At 39.3% G+C, this 18,486-nt stretch overlaps 1 protein-coding gene across 1 annotated transcript in view; it reads right to left on the minus strand.

Moving 5' to 3' along the window:
* The window catches only part of PGAP1 (post-GPI attachment to proteins inositol deacylase 1), a 75,142-nt gene extending 69,030 nt beyond the window's left edge, over positions 1–6,112 (minus strand). The window contains exon 1 of the mRNA XM_058664777.1: positions 5,790–6,112. The gene's annotated coding sequence lies outside the window, so the exon portion shown is untranslated. The remainder of the gene's footprint in view (positions 1–5,789) is intronic.
* Positions 6,113–18,486: the final 12,374 nt, after the last annotated feature.

Genomic DNA, 18,486 nt, shown 5'->3' on the forward strand with positions numbered 1-18,486 from the left:
TCTAGTCTGGTTTCTCTTGGCTATAAGAAACATGCTAACTCAAATTTAAAAAGGATTTTTAAAGACTGAAAAAAAAAAAGAGCTATAAGAAATTCAGGTTAACAAGTCAGGGCATCCCCTGCCTCTGGCCATTCCCAACTCCAGATCTTACCATTCAGCTAGCCACCCTGACAATGTAGTACAAAATCTTGCTCTGGTAGAAGGGTGGAGCAGAAATGCTCACATATGGGCCTGGTGGAGTAGCCTAGTGGCTAATGTCCTCGCCTTGCAACCGCCAGGATCCCATATGGATGCCGATTCTAAACCCGAGTGCTCCACTTCCCATCTAGCTCCCTGCCTGTGGCCTAGGAAAGCAGTAGAGAATGTCCCAAAGCCTTGGGACCCTGCACCCATGTGGGAGACCCAGAAGAAACTCCTGGCTCCTGGATTTGGATCAGCTCAGCTCTGACCATTGTAGCTACTTAGAGTGAACCAGCAGATGAAAGTTCTTTTTCTCTGTCTCTCCTGTGTATCTGCCTTTCCAATAAAAATAAATAAATCTTTTAAAAAAGAAAGAAAGAAAGAAAGAAAGAAAGAAAGAAAGAAAGAAAGAAAGAAAGAAGAAAGAAAGAAGAAATGCTCACATTTGATTTGGTATCTTTTTGAACCAGGCCTCACATATCAAAGACTTTTAATATGCAGCTAGAGTATATAGGACTGGAAAGATAAGCAAGTTTAGAACTGTAGTAGAAAAAGACAAAGAAATTGAATGTAATGGAATAGATACGTAGAACATTTATAAAATGGAAAGTATTAAAGGCTAATTATTCAGGAAGACCCATCTTGCATCAATGTCTAGCTGGACTGGACGGCACTGGGAAACCATCCAGCCTCACAGGGAAGTATGAATCTAGTCCAAGCAGAGGGATGCAAAAGACAGTTCATGTTCCTCTCCATTATAAAGAAAAGTGAAGAATAAATACATGTGTTTGTCTAATTAATGAGGAACAGGTCAAACGACTAATATGGACAGGCTCAGGAAATAATGTTAAAAAAAAAACCAAGACACAGAATAATGTACATGTTCCTATTTTTATGTAATAGAGCTAAACTGAAAGCATAAATGAATTGTTACAATGAGGCAGAGGGAATGAGGTGAAGGAGGCCAGAGTAGGAATGTACTTGTCTATTGATTCTTTTCTTTATACTCTGTGGACAAAGAACCATAAAATGCAATGGCGAGTGAAAGCTGAAATAATTTAAAACCCTGTAATTGAAAATAATTGAAGCAATGAATTGTACCATGTAAGAATTAGTTTTTAAGATAATTTTAAAAATCACAAATAATTTCAAAACACAGTACTTTGTATATTCTTAGATGCATTCTGAAGACAAAAATTGTAAACATTTTAATCCTATTAGGTTTGTTATAAATAGTAATGCTGATTCAATTATCTGGTAACTGTTTTCTTTGTATCGTAAGATGAATAAATAAGTATGATAAACTTGAAATGAATTTTTTTTTTAGTGAATGAGAATAGAGGTAGTTTTAAAGCAAAAATATTTTTAAAATATTTTTTAAATCCCAAGTCTAATGTTTTTTGGTTTTCTTAAAACTTTTTATTTATAAATGAGGGTGGTGATGGGATAGTCCAGGTTCATTTTCTAAATGCCTACAACACGTGGGGCTTAGCAAGGTCAAAGCCAGGATCTAGAAACTCATTACAGGTCTCTAGGTGGCAGGGACCCAATTGCTTGTGCCGTCACTGCTGCTTCCCAGGGTGTACACTGTCAGGAAGCTGGAACTGGGATCTGACCTGGGACTTGGTCTCCTGTGCTCTGAGAAGAGGTGTAGCTGTGTTCATCTTTAGGCCAAACCCTATATAGACTGCTTCTCTAAAAGGACAGTAAAAAGGATATGAATTAAATAATTTCTTTTAAAAGTCTGGAGTCACATTTTGCTTTGCACTTAAATGTAAAACTTAAATTCCAAACTAATATCATAAATCACACACAAAAAATTATAGCCAATGCAGAGACTGTAGCATTGGAAATAGGAAAGCGGGCTGGGGTGGTAAAATGGCATAGCAGAGTGATCCTCCCCTCCTTTGCAGCACTGGCATCCCAGGTGGGCATCAATTCATGTTCCAGCTGTTGCACTTCTGATCCAATTTCTGATGTTGGCCTGGGAAATCAGGTCCTTGGGTCCCTGCCCCCAGGCGGGAAACCTGATGGAAGCTCCTGGCTTCTAACTCTGGCAGTTGCAGCCATTTGAGGAATGATCCAGGGAATGGAAGATTTCTCTCTCTCTCTCTCTCTCTCTCTCTCTCTCTCTCTCTCTGACTTTCAAGGCAAATAAATAAACTTTAAAAAAAAAAACCTAGAAAAAAGGGACAAATAAACTGGAGGAATAAAGAGGGCTGCCAAATAAATGTATCTATCATTGAACACCAGAAAAACAGAAATGATTTCACAGTCCAAGCCTGTTACCCAGAAACACTGTAGTGCTATGTATAGAAATAAGAGAGAAACCAGAGAAAAGGTTAGCTTCACAGAACAGATACTTCCTATTTTAGATATGATTTTTGTTGAGTATTTTCAGCAGATAATGAGAACTATAAAACCTCACCACAGAACCATGGAAAAGAGTATAGAATTAAAAAAAAAAAAGCTTTAACAGAAATATTCATGTGAAAGTTAAAGATTAGAATTCAATACTATTAAGAGATTTTAGACAGAAATCAATGCCCTAACCTGAGGTTCATCAATTTAAGGAAACACAGTGAAAAGCATGAGGAGACCAACTAAAAGTTGTCAGGTCAGTGGGAGAATCAGCAGTTATTTCATTACAGCAGAAGAGACAGTGGCCATTCGTGTCAAACAGGTCATATAAAAATGGCAGCTGCAATGTAGCAAGTAGATTTGGTGATCAAAAAGGTTTTTGTGGCTAGGCCCATTTTCATTTGATTCTGGGTTTCTACAGATAGTCTGAAAATTTGGAAGCAGCCCCAAAATTATGTGGTTTGGTATGTTAATTTTTAATTTTTTGATATGTCCCAATGATCACGGCGAGCCACAGTACTACTGTGATTTCTCTCTGTGGCAAGATGTTCCTTCTTATTTATAGTTCAATGATACAGCAAAAGCAGAACATTACCTAGAATTTCTATGACTCAGCATGGGAGTAGATAAAGCAGTGAGGAGAAAAAGTTCATTTATGCTAGCTTTTTGTTTGTTTGTTTGTTTTTAGATTTTTTTTAAATTATTATGCATTATGTGACAGTTTCATAGGCTCTGGGAATCCCCCCACCCCTCCCCACGCCCCTCCCCCCCGGTGGATTCCTCTACCTTGATGCAGTATTACAGTTCAAATTCAATCAAGATTCTTTCCTTGCAAACATATACCAAGCATAGAGTCCAGCTACTTATTGTCCAGATTAGATTTATTTTTATTGGAAAGGCAGATTTACAGAGGGAGGGAGAGACAGAAAGATCTTCCAACTGCTGGTTCACTCCCCAACCAGCCACAATTGCTGGAGCTGAGCTGATTCAAAGCCAAGAGCCAGCAGCTTCCTCCAGGTCTCGCTGGGCACAGGTGTCCAAGAACTTGAGCCATCCTCTGCTGCCTTCTCAGTCCATAAGCAGGGAACTGCATGAGAAGTGGAGCAGCCAAGACATGAACTGGCACTGATACCGGATGCCAGCACTTGAGGGTGAAGGACTAGCCAGTGAGCCAATGTCCCGGCCCCTAAGCTAGTTCTTTGGGCAATATTATTTAGCACTCCTTGTTCAACCTTTAAACCTCAAAAGAGAAAAAGTCAGTTCAAGAATGTGATTTCTTTTGAGTAATGAGAGGAAAGAAGACTGGAAACACCAAAGTACATTCAAGTGGATGGAGGAGCTAGTGAGAAAGGATCTTAGGTGAAGAGGATAAGAAAGCAAAATATTTTTCAGCAACATGAAAAGGAATAAAACACTGAGATGGAGATTAAAGGGAGGAAACTCATTTGATGATCAAAATCTCCATGTAGGAATAAGGTTCAACAGGTGAGAATAAAGGCTTATTAAAGACAGTACAGCTAACTGGGATTTACTGTTTCAGGAAATGAAATTGCAATCAATAAGAGCTATTCGGTTGTGAGGGTCCAGTTGCAATGTTCTGAACTCTTGCTCCCCAGTTCTCTGGTCTTCCAAGTAAACACAGATCTCTTGCTTTCCTACTTTTCTCTTATTGGGGCAAAAGCAAAACCAGAGACTAGACATAATCATTTGGCAACAAGGAACTAATAGGCAAGAATATAACTGCACTACAGTATAGTTAAGTGTTACAACACAGATAGGAATAAGGAGGATGGAACACAATAAAGGATACATTTCACTGTGAATGGGGAAAGAAATCCCAGAAAAAATAATGATACAATGTTACGATGAGGTTCCAGAATTGCTCACTGATTGAGTTTAGTGAATGGGTTAATAGTGGCTGCAGTTGGAAGAATTGAGAAGATAAACCTACCACAATTTGGTATCCAACTTTTTTTGATCATTGAGATATTGTTTGCTTCTGACACTTTCTATAAATTGTAGCCAGATTCCTCATTTGCTGTGAGGTCAGTTTGACAGTTCTATCATTTGCAGACATGTTCATATAGTGTTATTGCTTTTAATAACACATAGCTTTTGGGCCTGGCGGCGTGGCCTAGCGGCTAAAGTCCTCACCTTGAACGCTCCTGGATCCCATATGGGCGCCGGTTCTAATCCCGGCAGCTCCACTTCCCATCCAGCTCCCTGCTTGTGGCCTGGGAAAGCAGTAGAGGATGGCCCAAAGCTTTGGGACACTGCACCCGCGTGGGAGACCCGGAGGAGGTTCCTGGTTCCCGGCTTTGGATCGGCGCACACCGGCCCGTTGCGGCTCACTTGGGGAGTGAAACATCGGACAGAAGATCTTCCTCTCTGTCTCTCCTCCTCTCTGTATATCTGGCTTTCCAATAATAATAAAAAATCTTTAAAAAAAAAATAACACATAGCTTTTTAGAAAAAAAATACATGTGCTCCTAAGAACTGTGTAAAATGACTGTATTTATAAACTAAAACCTCAATGAAGATGCAGTTGAGGCTGGATCAGGAATGCTGGGTTCTAGAACTTTCAGTTCTACCACCGAGGAGTGATTTGGGCAAGTGTTTCCTTCTCTTCAGGCCTCAATTTTTCCACATATCAGATGAAGTTATTAGCTAATTTTTAGAAGTTTGTGACTTTTTAAAATGAATTAAATCTTTTAAAACAATGCAATTTTCATAAATGAGAACATTTTAAACATTTAACAATGGCTATCAACTGAAATATTTAGTAAATTCACTAACAGGACAGTTTCTCAGAAAACCTTTCAGGTTTGTTTCAGCGTCATATAGTTTTTGTTTATTTGTTTTACTAACAGAGGCAAGGTCTGTCTGCTCACCACCCATATATTCCCTCTAGATTTGATACACAGGAAGATGGAATCATACCACCTGGCACAGGCATTTAGTTGTTTACTAAAAGTAATTTCACTAATATTCTTAGGACTTATAAAATGTAAGTTTTTTAAAATACTTTTTTAAAATAAGCTTTTCTTTTGCTTTTAACACCCCAAAAATATATAACATGTGGCTCTCAGAAACTAGCGTTTATTCTTTTCAATTGATTTAAAGCTCTTTCGTAAACTTTGGTTAGTTATACCTCCCAGTGCCTTATATGTAACAGGCATTCAGTAAATATTTGTTTTCCTTTCAGTTGAAAGTAAGTCAATTCTACAGCTACAATCATGGAACCTCACCTTTTCTTTGATGCTTCAAAGCTTGAGAAGAAAATAAGAAAACATCATGCCAGCAACTCTGCGGCTGCCAGCCCTGTTTCCAAGGAAACAGAGAATAGATCATCAGAAGCAAAATAAGGATTTTCAACCTGATTACCCTTTTCTTCACCAATTCAGTATCCACTGCAGTAAAATGAAAGGCAACATAACCTCAGCCTTGCGCTTGAGATTTTCAAATTTTCTTTCTGCTCTTACTATTAAAATGAGGCAAAAAAAAATTAGTGTCTTAGGCTGTTTGATGTTTTTTTGCTCATAGAAAGAATTACACTCCTTCCCAAGGATGAAAAACACCTTGTGAATAAGAACCATTAGATACATTTGCTGAATCGCCTAATATGTTTAACCTCTAAATTGTCAAATACTTATGTGATTGAGTTTTAGATTTATATTCTTTGGGAATAATATAAGAAAGTAACGAGAATTTACAAGAAAATGATAAAGGTTCTTAGAAGGAAATGTTTTATTTTAAGAGATGTTTTATTTTAAAGAGATAAGGGTAGAGAGAACAGCATGCAAAAGTAAAAGGAATCAAGGGGAAAAGAATTTGATTTTCATTCAAAAAACCAAAATACCACTATAATGTTCTTTGTTTCACAGATTTATATAGACTGTGGATAAAATTACAACCCTGAAAAATAACGATATAAATAACAAATGCTTCATTTAGCATTATATTATTGAGAAGTTCTATGTATCCTGTGTAGATTCCACATATTTTATTGTATTTAGGTGGCATCCCTCTATTTAAAATTTTTAGTTAAAAGCAGAGAATTCTCTTTACCACGAAGTGCACAATAGAAATTTGCCTGAGTGAAGGTAGAATCAAGGAGCTTTTGATGACCTATTAATAATTTTAGATAATCAATACTAAAATTTAGAAATAATTCAATTATTACTCGGGATCTTGCTTTTCCTAATTTTCTGTTTTATGTGTATACTTCCCCAAGAACTTGAGCTTTTCTAAAGCATAGGCTGGCTGAAGGATAGGCCATTGTTTATAGCTGAGTCTAGTGTAGGCTCCTATAATTAAATATATTTGATAATTATTTTAAAATTTTTGCCTTCACTGTATATTTTAATTAGTGATTTTAACTACATTTGGCCTTTTTCCTCCAAAGTGCAAAATTTATTCAAGCAAATTTTAATTATAAACACAGTTGTGTCCATAAAATACATGAAATCTGTTCACTCTATATTAAAAAGTTTTTTAACTAATGAATAGTCAAGTGAGATTATTTACCATAAAGCAACAATTAATACTTAGCTTTTTTTCAAAAACTTGTATAGTAAAATTTTATTTTGTAAAATTAGCCTGGTTAACATATATAAATTCTTTCCTATAAAAGAATTTCTATGGGCCCAGCACCGTGGCCTAGCAGATAAAGTCCTCACCTTGAACACTCCGGGATCCCATATGGCCGCCGGTTCTAATCCCGGCAGCTCCATTTCCCATCCAGCTCCCTGCTTGTGGCCTGGGAAAGCAGTCAAGGATGGCCCAAAGCTTTGGGACCCTGTACCTGCGTGGGAGACCCGGAAGAGGTTTCTGGTTCCCAGCTTCGGATCAGTGCAGCACTGGCCGTTGCAGCCACTTGGGGAGTGAATCATTGGATGGAAGATCTTCCTCTCTGTCTCTCCTCCTCTCTGTATATCTGGCTTTCCAATAATAATAGTAAAATCTTTAAAAAAAAAAAAAGAATTTCTATGAAAAGAAAATATCCAATAACATGTGGTTAGGTTAAAAAGAGAATGCCAACAACATATGCCACAAGGTACTTACAAGCAGTAAGGCACATAGGAAAAGATGGTAGATTCTGGCTAATGTGTGTTTGTACATTTAGGCAAAGCATGGAATTTGAGACCTATGGAAAAATTAATGAAAGATTCGAAATATTTTCTCATCTTTACATTGAGGAGACACGGCTAAATCCATGGCCAACACCTTGGAAGCCACTAAAGTTTCTGTCACACCTAAGCAACTCTGCTATTGTAATATGAAATACGCTATAGACAATGTGTAAGTGAATGGATGTGGCTATGTTCATGTAGTGGATCAGATTTGACCTTCTGGCTATGGCTTGCTCTCTCCTGAACTAGAAGATCCTAATTCAATATTCTAGATCCAATTATTTGTGAAATTTGACATTAGCCAATATGCATTTTTAAAATTTACCAAATTCATTAGACATTGTAGAATAAATGTCACTAATGGTAAGCTTAGCAGACATACTTGGTCTTTAAATATAACTTACACTTTAGCTAAATGTGAGCCAAGTTAACTAAGGTTCTGTTTATTTAGCATCATTGTGTATGTATATATAAGTTATAGTGGCATTGTTCAATGTAGTATTATGATTAACTTTATAATACATCCATTCTATTAATAACTCTTAACTCCTATTTTATAAAGCATATTCAGACAATATGGATCTGTTAATACAATGTTAATACAAGTGTGTTAGGTAAGGTTGGTTTTTATTCTCAAGTCTTCCTCATAGAGGACTAAAAATCAACATAATTGTCACTCAAATGGTAGGACATTTAGAACACATCACAGAGCTATTATACCTGCACAATATTCTACCTTTGCCATTCTTTTTTTTTTAAAGATTTATTTATTTTACTTGAAAGTCAGAATTTCAGAGAGACAGAGAGAGCTCTTCCAGCCAGAGGTGGGCCAGTACAAAGCTGGAAGCCAGGGGCCTCTTCTGGGTCTCCCCTTTGGGTGCAGGGACCCAAGGACCTGCTGCCTTTCTCAGGCCATTAGCAGGGAGCTGGACCACAAGTGGAGCAGCTGGGACACAAACCAACACCCATATGAGATTTTGGCTCCATAGAGGCCACAGTATCCCAATGCTGTTCTTTTTTTTTTTTTTTTTAAGATTTATTTATTTTTTATTACAAAGTCAGATATACAGAGAGGAGGAGAGACAGAGAGGAAGATCTTCCGTCCAGTGATTCACTTCCCAAGTGACACCGCAACAGCTGGTGCTGTGCCGATCCAAAGCCAGGAACCAGGAACCTCTTCCGGGCCTCCCACATGGGTGCAGGGTCCCAAAGCTTTGGGCCGTCCTCAACTGCTTTCCCAGGCCACAAACAGGGAGCTGGATGGGAAGTGGAGCTGTCGGGATTAGAACCGGCGGCCATATGGGATCCCGGAGTGTTCAAGGTGAGGACTTTATCTGCTAGACCACGGTACTGGGCCCCCCAATGCTGTTCTTAACATATGACAGTGACATTTATAAAATTCTTGATGGGTAATTTTCATGATCTTGATGCTAGGCCACACAGGTTCTTTGTTTGTTTTCAGAAATAGCATGCTAAAAACAGGGTTTCTATTTGAGGGACAAATATCTGGTTAAGACATGATGTTATTAAAAGGTTGGTGGCAGTATAAACCAACTGACACTCTGGAGAAGAACTGTTGTGGGAACCTTGCTGTCATCAATTAGTTAGCTTTTGAATGCCAAATTACTTTTTACTTGATGAGAAGCAGAGGTACTTTCCAAGAAATTAAAACTCTGGAATAAACTTTTCTCAATTAATGATATAACATAAGAAGCCTGGTTAACTTCTTGAGTTTTGATTCATTAATTTTTTTTATTTGACAAATTATTTAATTTCTATGAGCTTAAGTTTCTTCACCTGAAAAATGGGAAGAATTATTCTCTCCTGGGAATTATTGAGAAGACTTCAGATATCTATATAAAATGCCCAACAGGGAATAGGCACTCCAAAAAAAATGTAGCCATTATTACTATATTATTACTCTGTAGCACTTGCCTATTTTAGAAAAACTGGGTTAGGGTTAATCATTGTAGTAAAGTAAAAAAGACTTGTCTGGTACTGAAAGTTAAGGAAAGATGAACAGTTTACTTAACACAAGGATCATCATCTTTTTGTTGAAGAGGCCAGGGTGATGTACTGCACAAAACTGACATTCAGAAATGCTGGCTTAAGAAAAGAAGGTGAGGAGTGCAAAAGCAAAGATGAGCATACTTCATTTACAGGCAGCAGAAAGATAGTCAACTTTCTTTTTAAATTGTTAATATTAAGGTCTGAGGAATCCCTCCAAAGTAAACACATTTCAGTGAAGGAATAGAGTTTCTCTAGTTGGCTGGCTGTGACTCCCTATCCCACATAGGGCTTAAAGTAGTTGACCAGCACATTTCAGATTGGTGGTTCTTCCTAAAGGTGTATGACTTCTAGCTGCTGCCTCCACAAGACCTGGTGCAGAAACCATAGCTACTATCATGCATCTCAAAGCTTTTCCACCGGGCACCTGTCAGCTGCTGAAGTTCTGCTTCAAAGCCTCTCAATAACGAAGTGCAGAGAGAGTGTTGGCTCCCAGCCCTGGGTGTCGGAGACTGAGCACACACACAAGGCTCTTGGGTGTTACTGTTCTGAAATCCCCTCCATTCCTTGAGTCACGTTGCACCAGCTCCAGAGCTTCCCTGTGGGAGGTTCTGCATGATTAATAATCATTTGGTTCTTTGGGCAGACCAAAGCTATCAGGAAATCTGGAAGGTATTTGTCTTTATTTTCTACCCGTGACTTCTTTTCCTGTGTCTTGTGGGTGGGTCACATGGCTTTTGAAAAACAGACATGTGCAGCAATCCTTATCTGCTCAGCCAAGCCCAACAATTCCTGCCCCAGTGTTTCTGACCTCACCTGAGGTCCACAGGATGGAGGGTGACAGAATCTTCCTTCACTCAAGTGGTACACAGATAGATCCCTTCAAGCATTTAGTGAATTGTAAACTATATAGGCCAATCTGAGGTCATTTTCTGAAAACATGATTGTAAAACAAAAATTAAAAAATCAGAAGCCTAGCGTGGTGGTCCAGTGGCTAAAGTCCTCGCCTTGAAGGCACCATGATCCCATATGGGCGCTGGTTCTAATCCCAGCTGCTCCACTTCCCATCCAGCTCCCTGCTTGTGGCCTGGGAAAGCAGTTGAGGACGGCCCAAAGCCTTGGGACCCTGCACCCATGTGGGAGACCCAGAGGAAATTCCTGTCTCCTGGCTTCGGATCAGTGCAGCACCAGCTGTTGCAGTCACTTGGGGAGTGAATCACTGGACGGAAGATCTTCCTCTCTCTCCTCCTCTCTGTATATCTGTCTTTGCAATAAAAATAAAATAAGTCTTTAAAATAAAATAACCAAAGCCAGACCTTTTTTAATACCAATATATTTTCAAATTTGTTTTTTTTTAAAGAATGGAATGGAAAAATGCAGAATAAGGAGAACACAGCTTCTAAATCCAACAACCAGAGGCACCAAATCTGAAACAGCGAGAAAAGGAGAGAGCCAGAGTCTAATGGACAAAATACAGATGATCACCAGTGAATTCTGGCAGACAAGAGCAAGGGAACTTAAATATGCTTGTAAGTTAAGTTGGCTATAGAGCAATCCACTAGACTAGCCTCTTTTAGGAGCTCAAGATAAACTCTGTGGCCCTGCCTGATACATTTTCTCATTTCTCCATCCTAAGTATAGGCTGTTATATTTATCTAGTACTTAAGTGAATATTTGCTGCTAACTCACAGAGGTAGGCAACAACCCTTGACTAGGTATTTGCACATCCATGTTCATAGAAACATCATTCAGAGCAGCCAAAAAAAAAAAAAAAAAAAAAGGAAAAGCAAACCAAGTGTTTATGTGATAGAAGAATGGATAAACGAAATGTCTCCATAATTGTGTGATTTCTTTCCTCCTGGGGAAGCACACATACGCATACAATTAAGTATTATTTGGCCTTCCAAGCAAGGAAGTGCTGACACCCACTTCAGCACGAGTGAATATGCAGGATATAATGCCAAATGAAACAATATTTACATCTGATTAGAAAAAGACAAATACCACACGATTTACTTCTATGAGGTACCTAGAACAGACCTATTCATAGAAACAGAAAGAATGGTGGTTACTGGCGGCTTAGGGAGAGGTGGGTTGAGGGTTTTTGTGTAATGAGAACTGTGTTTCAGCTCTCCTGGGTGAAAAGAATGCACAGATGGTGGTGATGATGACTGCGCCACACTGTAAAGGGACTTAATGCCCTGAATTGTTTATGTAAAAACGGTTACAAGGGTCGATGTCATATTACGTATATTTCACCTCAGTTTTTAAAAGTTGGGGAGGGCGTTGTGGGTGCTAAGCTATGCATAATAATCGGAAACTGTGCGGACCAAATATGAATCCTGTCTCCAAAGCATTTCCAGTGAGAAACCCAATGAGTGGTGTTCTCAGGAAAGAGGTTGTAAGAAGTTATTTCAATTCAATTTTAAGAATTTCTTTCAAACGGGAGTGCCTTTCTTTTAAGACTGCCAATAAGCCTGTATCCATCTGCTGAAATGATATTTTATTGAGGAGTAATTAATAGCTCATCCTACTGTGAGAATGAACAGGAGAGGAAAGGAAATAGGAGTAGATTAGGATACTGACTTAGGCAGAGCACAATATACTCAGGAAACATCTAGAAAAAGGAAGGGTGGGGGAAAGAAATAAAGAGAACAAGAGGGAAAAGCAGAATACTGTATGAAATCAGAGGCCAAAGAAGAAAAAGCAGTTCTCTCGCTTCTACCAGTCTGTGGGTTCCTAGCAGCAAGCATAGCAACAGGACTGAGACACTGAGAAGCAATAATCTCTCAGCAGAAGAGTTCAACGGAGGAAGACAACGTGAAACAAAACAAGCCTAGCAGCAGACACAGGCATGGACCTCGGCCACCTCTGACCTGGAAGCTGTCGCTACCTTCTGTACAAAAAAAGGAACCTTTAACAGCAGCCATCTGCTCTCCCTAGAACACAATTTTTCGTGCATCAGAAACACCTGGAGCGCCTTTGAAACTACAGGTTGTTGCGCCCACACCCAGAGACTTTTCTACAGTGAGGTCTGGGGTGGAGACTGAAGATTTGGAATCCTAAGAAATTCCCAAGTGATACGCATGCTACCTGTGTGAAGACTACATTCTGAGGAATCAAAGTTCTAGAATTAAGGGGGTATACACTATTGATGAATGGTGCAGAAGGGTTTTTCCCAATTGCTAAAAAACGAGCTGAAATAAATAACTGAAGTTAAGAATTACACTGAGAATATTGAAATCCAGGTAGACCTGGGGTACCATCTGGTCTCTTAATGTAATGATTAAAGATATGAATGATGGAGTCAGAACTGGGCAATCTCACTTTCTATTAATGGGCCTTTGGGTTGGTTATTTAACCTTTCCATTCTCCATTTTTCTTCATTTTAAAGATTAGGATAATATAGTGCAAATCCAGTAGGGTTTAGTTTGATGCTTGTGTAAGTATTAAACACCATAGCAAAGCACATGGTGAGTGTAGCACACATTTCTCTTTGGTAACCCAGCGTCCATCTCTGCTGTTTTTGTGCCAGCCTCAATTCCCTGTCCACTTTTGTGTACAGCCTTTTGAAATCTGAATCTTGGGAACACAGCCAATATAATAACTTGCCATTCTGATGCTCACAACTTACCATGGAAACTACTTCATCCTGTGGCAGGTGATTTATAGGCAAAGACAGAAAGCTATGTACTGCCTTTATGGAAATATTTAGTCCTTGAGTATTCTCTCTAGAGCATAGTGGAAATGGGAAAGGATCGCTCCAGAGGTTTCCTGGGTGAATTAATTAGCTTGAAATTGCAATATTATGCAATATCTTGTATTCATGGCAGTGTGCAAGAAGTCTATCTAGGGAAGCAAAAGGTTTCTGTCCTTTAATTTGATGGAAAGCTGAATCTAGCTGATAGGATGGTGTGCAATATTTTATTATCTGAAAACTCAATAAAGATCATTAATTTGGGAGAATAAAATTAATTTCAATAAAACTAAAATCAAGGGCCCTCTGCTCCAGGATGCATAAGTAGTGGTTGGGCAATGACTGCTTCATTCATCACCCTTAAATATATCCCAAAGGAACACTCTGGATTCTGTCTTCAAGGCTAGTCTGCATGCCTCGAACTCTTGCAGGAGGTTGTGTCTTCTATGACCCTGCACCCATCCTTCACTCTCTTAAGCCCTGATTTGGTTCCATTACATACGTAAACTCTCTAGGGATCCAGGAAAACACAAATTAATTCTGCACTTTTAAGGTTGGAGGCTTGTTTGCTTATTTGTTTTGCCTTTAAATCATTCGTCTTTCAATTGTGTCTTTTAGATGATTTTACACTACAGGCACCTCTTGTTTCCTTGCAAACTTGACTTTCTCTTTTCCAAAATGGTATACTTTGGCTTAGGCCTGGCCCAGTCCTGACTCTGTAAGGCCAGGGGTAGGTGGCATTTCTTATCCTTTATTGTTGTGTGACAAGAGCTTGTAATACAGTTCTGACTGTGACTGAAACAAAGGGAAACTTTTCCCCACTCTTAAAAAAAGGAGAACATAAGAGGGGATGGCCCCTTTTTCTGTTGGGCACATACATGACTGTTTATGAATAGGATAAGGGGACAACCTTACAACTCAGAAAGAAAGAAACTAATCTGAAGAATGGATGGAAGAATGATATAAAGCTCTAAGCCTTTGATGGTATCATTGAGCAACTAGATTCAGTGATCCTGATCTCCCTTTGAGACTCTTTGTTAAATGCAATAACAATGGCCAGACTTTTGGTATAACATGTAACATTCCATATGGGCACTGGTTCATGTCCTGGCTGCTCCACTTCTGATCCAGCTCCCTGTTAATGGCCTGGGATAACAGCAAAAGACAGAAACCATTAACTATGCAACTAAGTTAAAATCTACTGATAAAAAGGAAAACAGAATAAATACATTTAGAAATTTAAAAATATTTCTAAAAAATGATAGGTAAATAAACTATGATAGAATTTAGAAACATTGATAGATTTTGTTAGCATTGAGTAAGGAAAATGATACATAACAAGCCTTACCATGCAGCCAAAGATTTACTTACACAGTAAGATTTACTTACACAGAAAAATGAGGACTTAATGTTGTTTATCCAAGAGGAAAAGGAATTAATGAATAGAAGGAAAAAAGAAACTAACAAAGGCAAGAAATACATATATTTATATATAAACATACAATATATGTAAATATAATATAGAAACATATTTAATATGTAATATATATATATATATATATATATATATATATATATATATATAAAACAGATCAACAAATTTTGGTTCTTTAACATGACTAATTAGATAAACCTAAAACAACAACAAAAGCCAGACAAAAATATATGAAAGTGGTTCTTAGGATAGTCAAATGAGATCAGCAATTGCTAAGAGATGAACAACAAATGAGCAGGACTGCATGGTCTCATCGACTTCCCCTCTGGAGAGTATGCAGGCCAGACTCGGGGAAGATGCTCACCGTGGGAACCAGCAGCTTCCCAAGTTGCTGAGTCGCTTCCTGCTGCAAACCTGGAAGTGAGCATCAAGGGAGGATATAGTACAGGTTGGTAAGAGCTTCCAGAGAACTTAGGACAGCCGTATAGGACCTTTGGGAAACTGAGGTCAGAGAAAGGTACTTTCACAGCCATTGAAGAAAACAGAGCTCTGAGCTCACTGAGGGCTAGGAACAGTGCCTGCTCCCACAGGGCCGGTCTGAAAAAGGCTCACAACTTACTAGATGGAGCATTCTGGAGGGGCTACAAAAGAAGTGAGAAAACCACTGGAAATGAGAAATATACTCACTTTCTTGATTCTGTTGGCAGTTTACATGGGGACACATACATGTCAAAAATACCTAATTATATACTTTATTTTTTTAAAGATTTATTTATTTTTATTACAAAGTCAGATATATATAGAGGAGGAGAGACAGAGAAGAAGATCTTCCGTCCGATGATTCACTCCATAAGTGGCCATAACAGCTAGAGCTGAGCCAATCTGAAGTCAGCAACCAGGAGCTCTTCCAGGTCTCCCACATGGGTGTAGGGGTCCAAGGCTTTGGGCCGTCCTCGACTGCTTTCCCAGGCCACAAGCAGGGAGCTGGATGGGAAGTGGAGCTGCCGGGATTAGAACTGGCACCCATATGGGATCCCAGGGCGTTCAAGACGAGGACTTTAGCTGCTAGGCCATGCTGCCAGGCCCCCTAATTATATACTTTAAATAGCAGTGTTTTTTAAATCAGTCAACTCTATCTCAGTTACAATGTTTTAAAAACTTTTTAAATGGGGTGAGATTTTTTATAAATTGTATTTATTTGGAAGGCAGAATTACAACTTGAGAGAGAGAGAGAGAGAATGAGAGATAATTAATATTCCAAAAAAAAAAAGAATTAATATTCTATCTGTAGGTTCACTCCTAAATGTTCTTAACAGCTGGCCTGGGCTGGTTCAAAGCAAGGAGCCAGGAACCTCTTCGAGATCTCCCATGTGTGCAGGAGCCTCAGGATTTGGGCCGTCATATGCTGCTTTTCACAGCTGCACTAACAGGGAGCCAGATGGGAGTGAAGCAGCCTGGACTCTAACTGGAGCAAACATGGGATGCTAGCATTACAGTACCAGCCCTGGGGTGGGGATTTGATTTAGTTAAGCTGTTGTTTGGCAGATTCGGTCACAACAAAAAACTAGTGCACAATACGGAATGCCAAGGTGAGGTTATCTGTACCAGATGGGGCCTCAGCGCCCAACCAGCACATGTGAGAACCAGAAAGGGAGCAGGCAGAGTTAGCAGGGAGAATACGGGGGAGGTTCCCCTGCTGGACAGCTACACCCACTGGAGAGCTAGAGCTGGGATCGGGGCAGACCAGACTAAGCAGGGCTACAACACCTGTGCACCTCATGTGGACTAGATCAGGGAAAAGCCAGACTGGGCGGATTATCCCTACTGGTGCAAACAAAAATTAGAGTGGGTGAGGGTTGTTTGGGCTTAACTGCAGCATCAGCTGGCAGAAGCTGGCACTGGGGGCTAATTCTGTCAAGTCAAACCACAGAACCACCTGGAGAGTGCATAATCTGGGAGTGGGAGTGGCCTAGAAGGGAAATAGTGGGCTCTTCCCTCTTTTGTTACCACTCTGATTGGCACAAAAACTAGGGCACGAAAACTAGGACAAGGGCTGGGGTGGCTAGACAGACACCCAACAACATCTGTGTGCGCTGGATAGTGGAGCTGGTTAGATGGAACTAGGCTTTACTACCCATTGACATGTATGAGAGCAGAAGGGGATGTGGGACAGACTGGACTAGTCTGCCACACTTACTGGCAAATCAGGGTAGGGGGCGGGCCTGGTGGGGGTTATTGTGGGTCACTCTGACTAGGCTGCAGCTCCCACTGGTTTATGTGAGGGCCGAGTATGTGCTGGGCAGAACCAGACTGGACTGCAACATCCATTGGTTCCAGTAGAAGTTGGGACTGAAAACAGAACCAACCCAGCAATTGTAACAACCAGCTGATATCATGGGCAATGGACTGTGCTGGGCCCTGTGCTTGCTAGTACATACAAGAATCTGAACACCTCAAAGTTTCTTTGGAGATCTCCCCAATTGAACTGCTGGACTCAGAACCCTAACCATGAAAAGACAGAGGACAGAACAAGTGAATCAACCACCTCAGCCATATGTTGGCAGTGAAAAACTGAGCAAATGGAGACTCTATGATGGACTATGTCAATCAGTGGATTCTCCAACGACCTCATCGTGCTTGGAGTGGCAAGACTGGCCTCAAATCATAACTGTTGAACTATCAAAACCACTTGAGCAAGACCCTCGGAGCATGCCCCACATCAGGGACCTGGGGTAGGCGGGAGACTGGGTGGGGCTTCTCCCTTAATATCCCCCTTCATGTATCCCAGATACATGAAGGAAACAATGTAGAAATAATAGTCTTACCCACTTTCCTGTAGCCCTTGAACCTTTTTAACTATGTAACAATTATCAAAACTATAATTTAAAAAAATGGAAAAAAAACCCATCACGTGGTGCCCTGTAAATTCAAATAAACTTTCTGAAAACTCAAAAAAAAAAAAAAATATGTTGTTTGGGACACCTACATCATATGTCAGAGTCCCTGGGTTTGAGTTCTGGCTCCTTTCCTGATTCTAGCTTCCTGGTAACGTATGCCTTAGGAAGTGACAGGTGATGAATCAAGTAATTTGGTTCACTGCTGTGCACACTGAATATTCAGACAGTTCTCGGCTTCAGGTTTCAGCCTATCCATTCAGTAGGTGTGAGCATTTGGGAGAGTAAACCAGCAGACAGGTGAACTCTCAGTTTTTTTCTGCCTTTAAATTATATAATAATAATAATAATAATAATAATACATTTCAAATAATTTATTTTTTAAAAGTATTTGAAACTGAAAATTTTTTAAAAATTGGATCTGGGACATAAAAGCACAGCATGTTCTATCTTAGCTTCTTTATACAGACAATTTTGTACAAGAAAATTTAAAATGCCGCTGAAATAGAAACATTCCTAGAAAAATTAAACTTGCCAAATGGATTTAAGAAGAAAAGAAGACTATATCTATTAAAGAAATCAAAGCAGAATTTAAAAGTGCTCCAAAAAGAAAAGCATGCGTCCAGAAAATTTTTCAGGGATATTTTAGCAAATGTTCAAGTGGAATAAATAAAATCCAGCAGAGCAAGCTAGCAAACAACCCCTCCCAAAAAATGAGAAGTAAATAACATGTTCAGTATTCACTGTAAATTTAAAGCCACTAAATAATTATCCAAAACC

This window comes from Ochotona princeps, chromosome 5 (assembly GCF_030435755.1).
Source record: "Ochotona princeps isolate mOchPri1 chromosome 5, mOchPri1.hap1, whole genome shotgun sequence".
NCBI lineage: Eukaryota > Metazoa > Chordata > Mammalia > Lagomorpha > Ochotonidae > Ochotona > Ochotona princeps.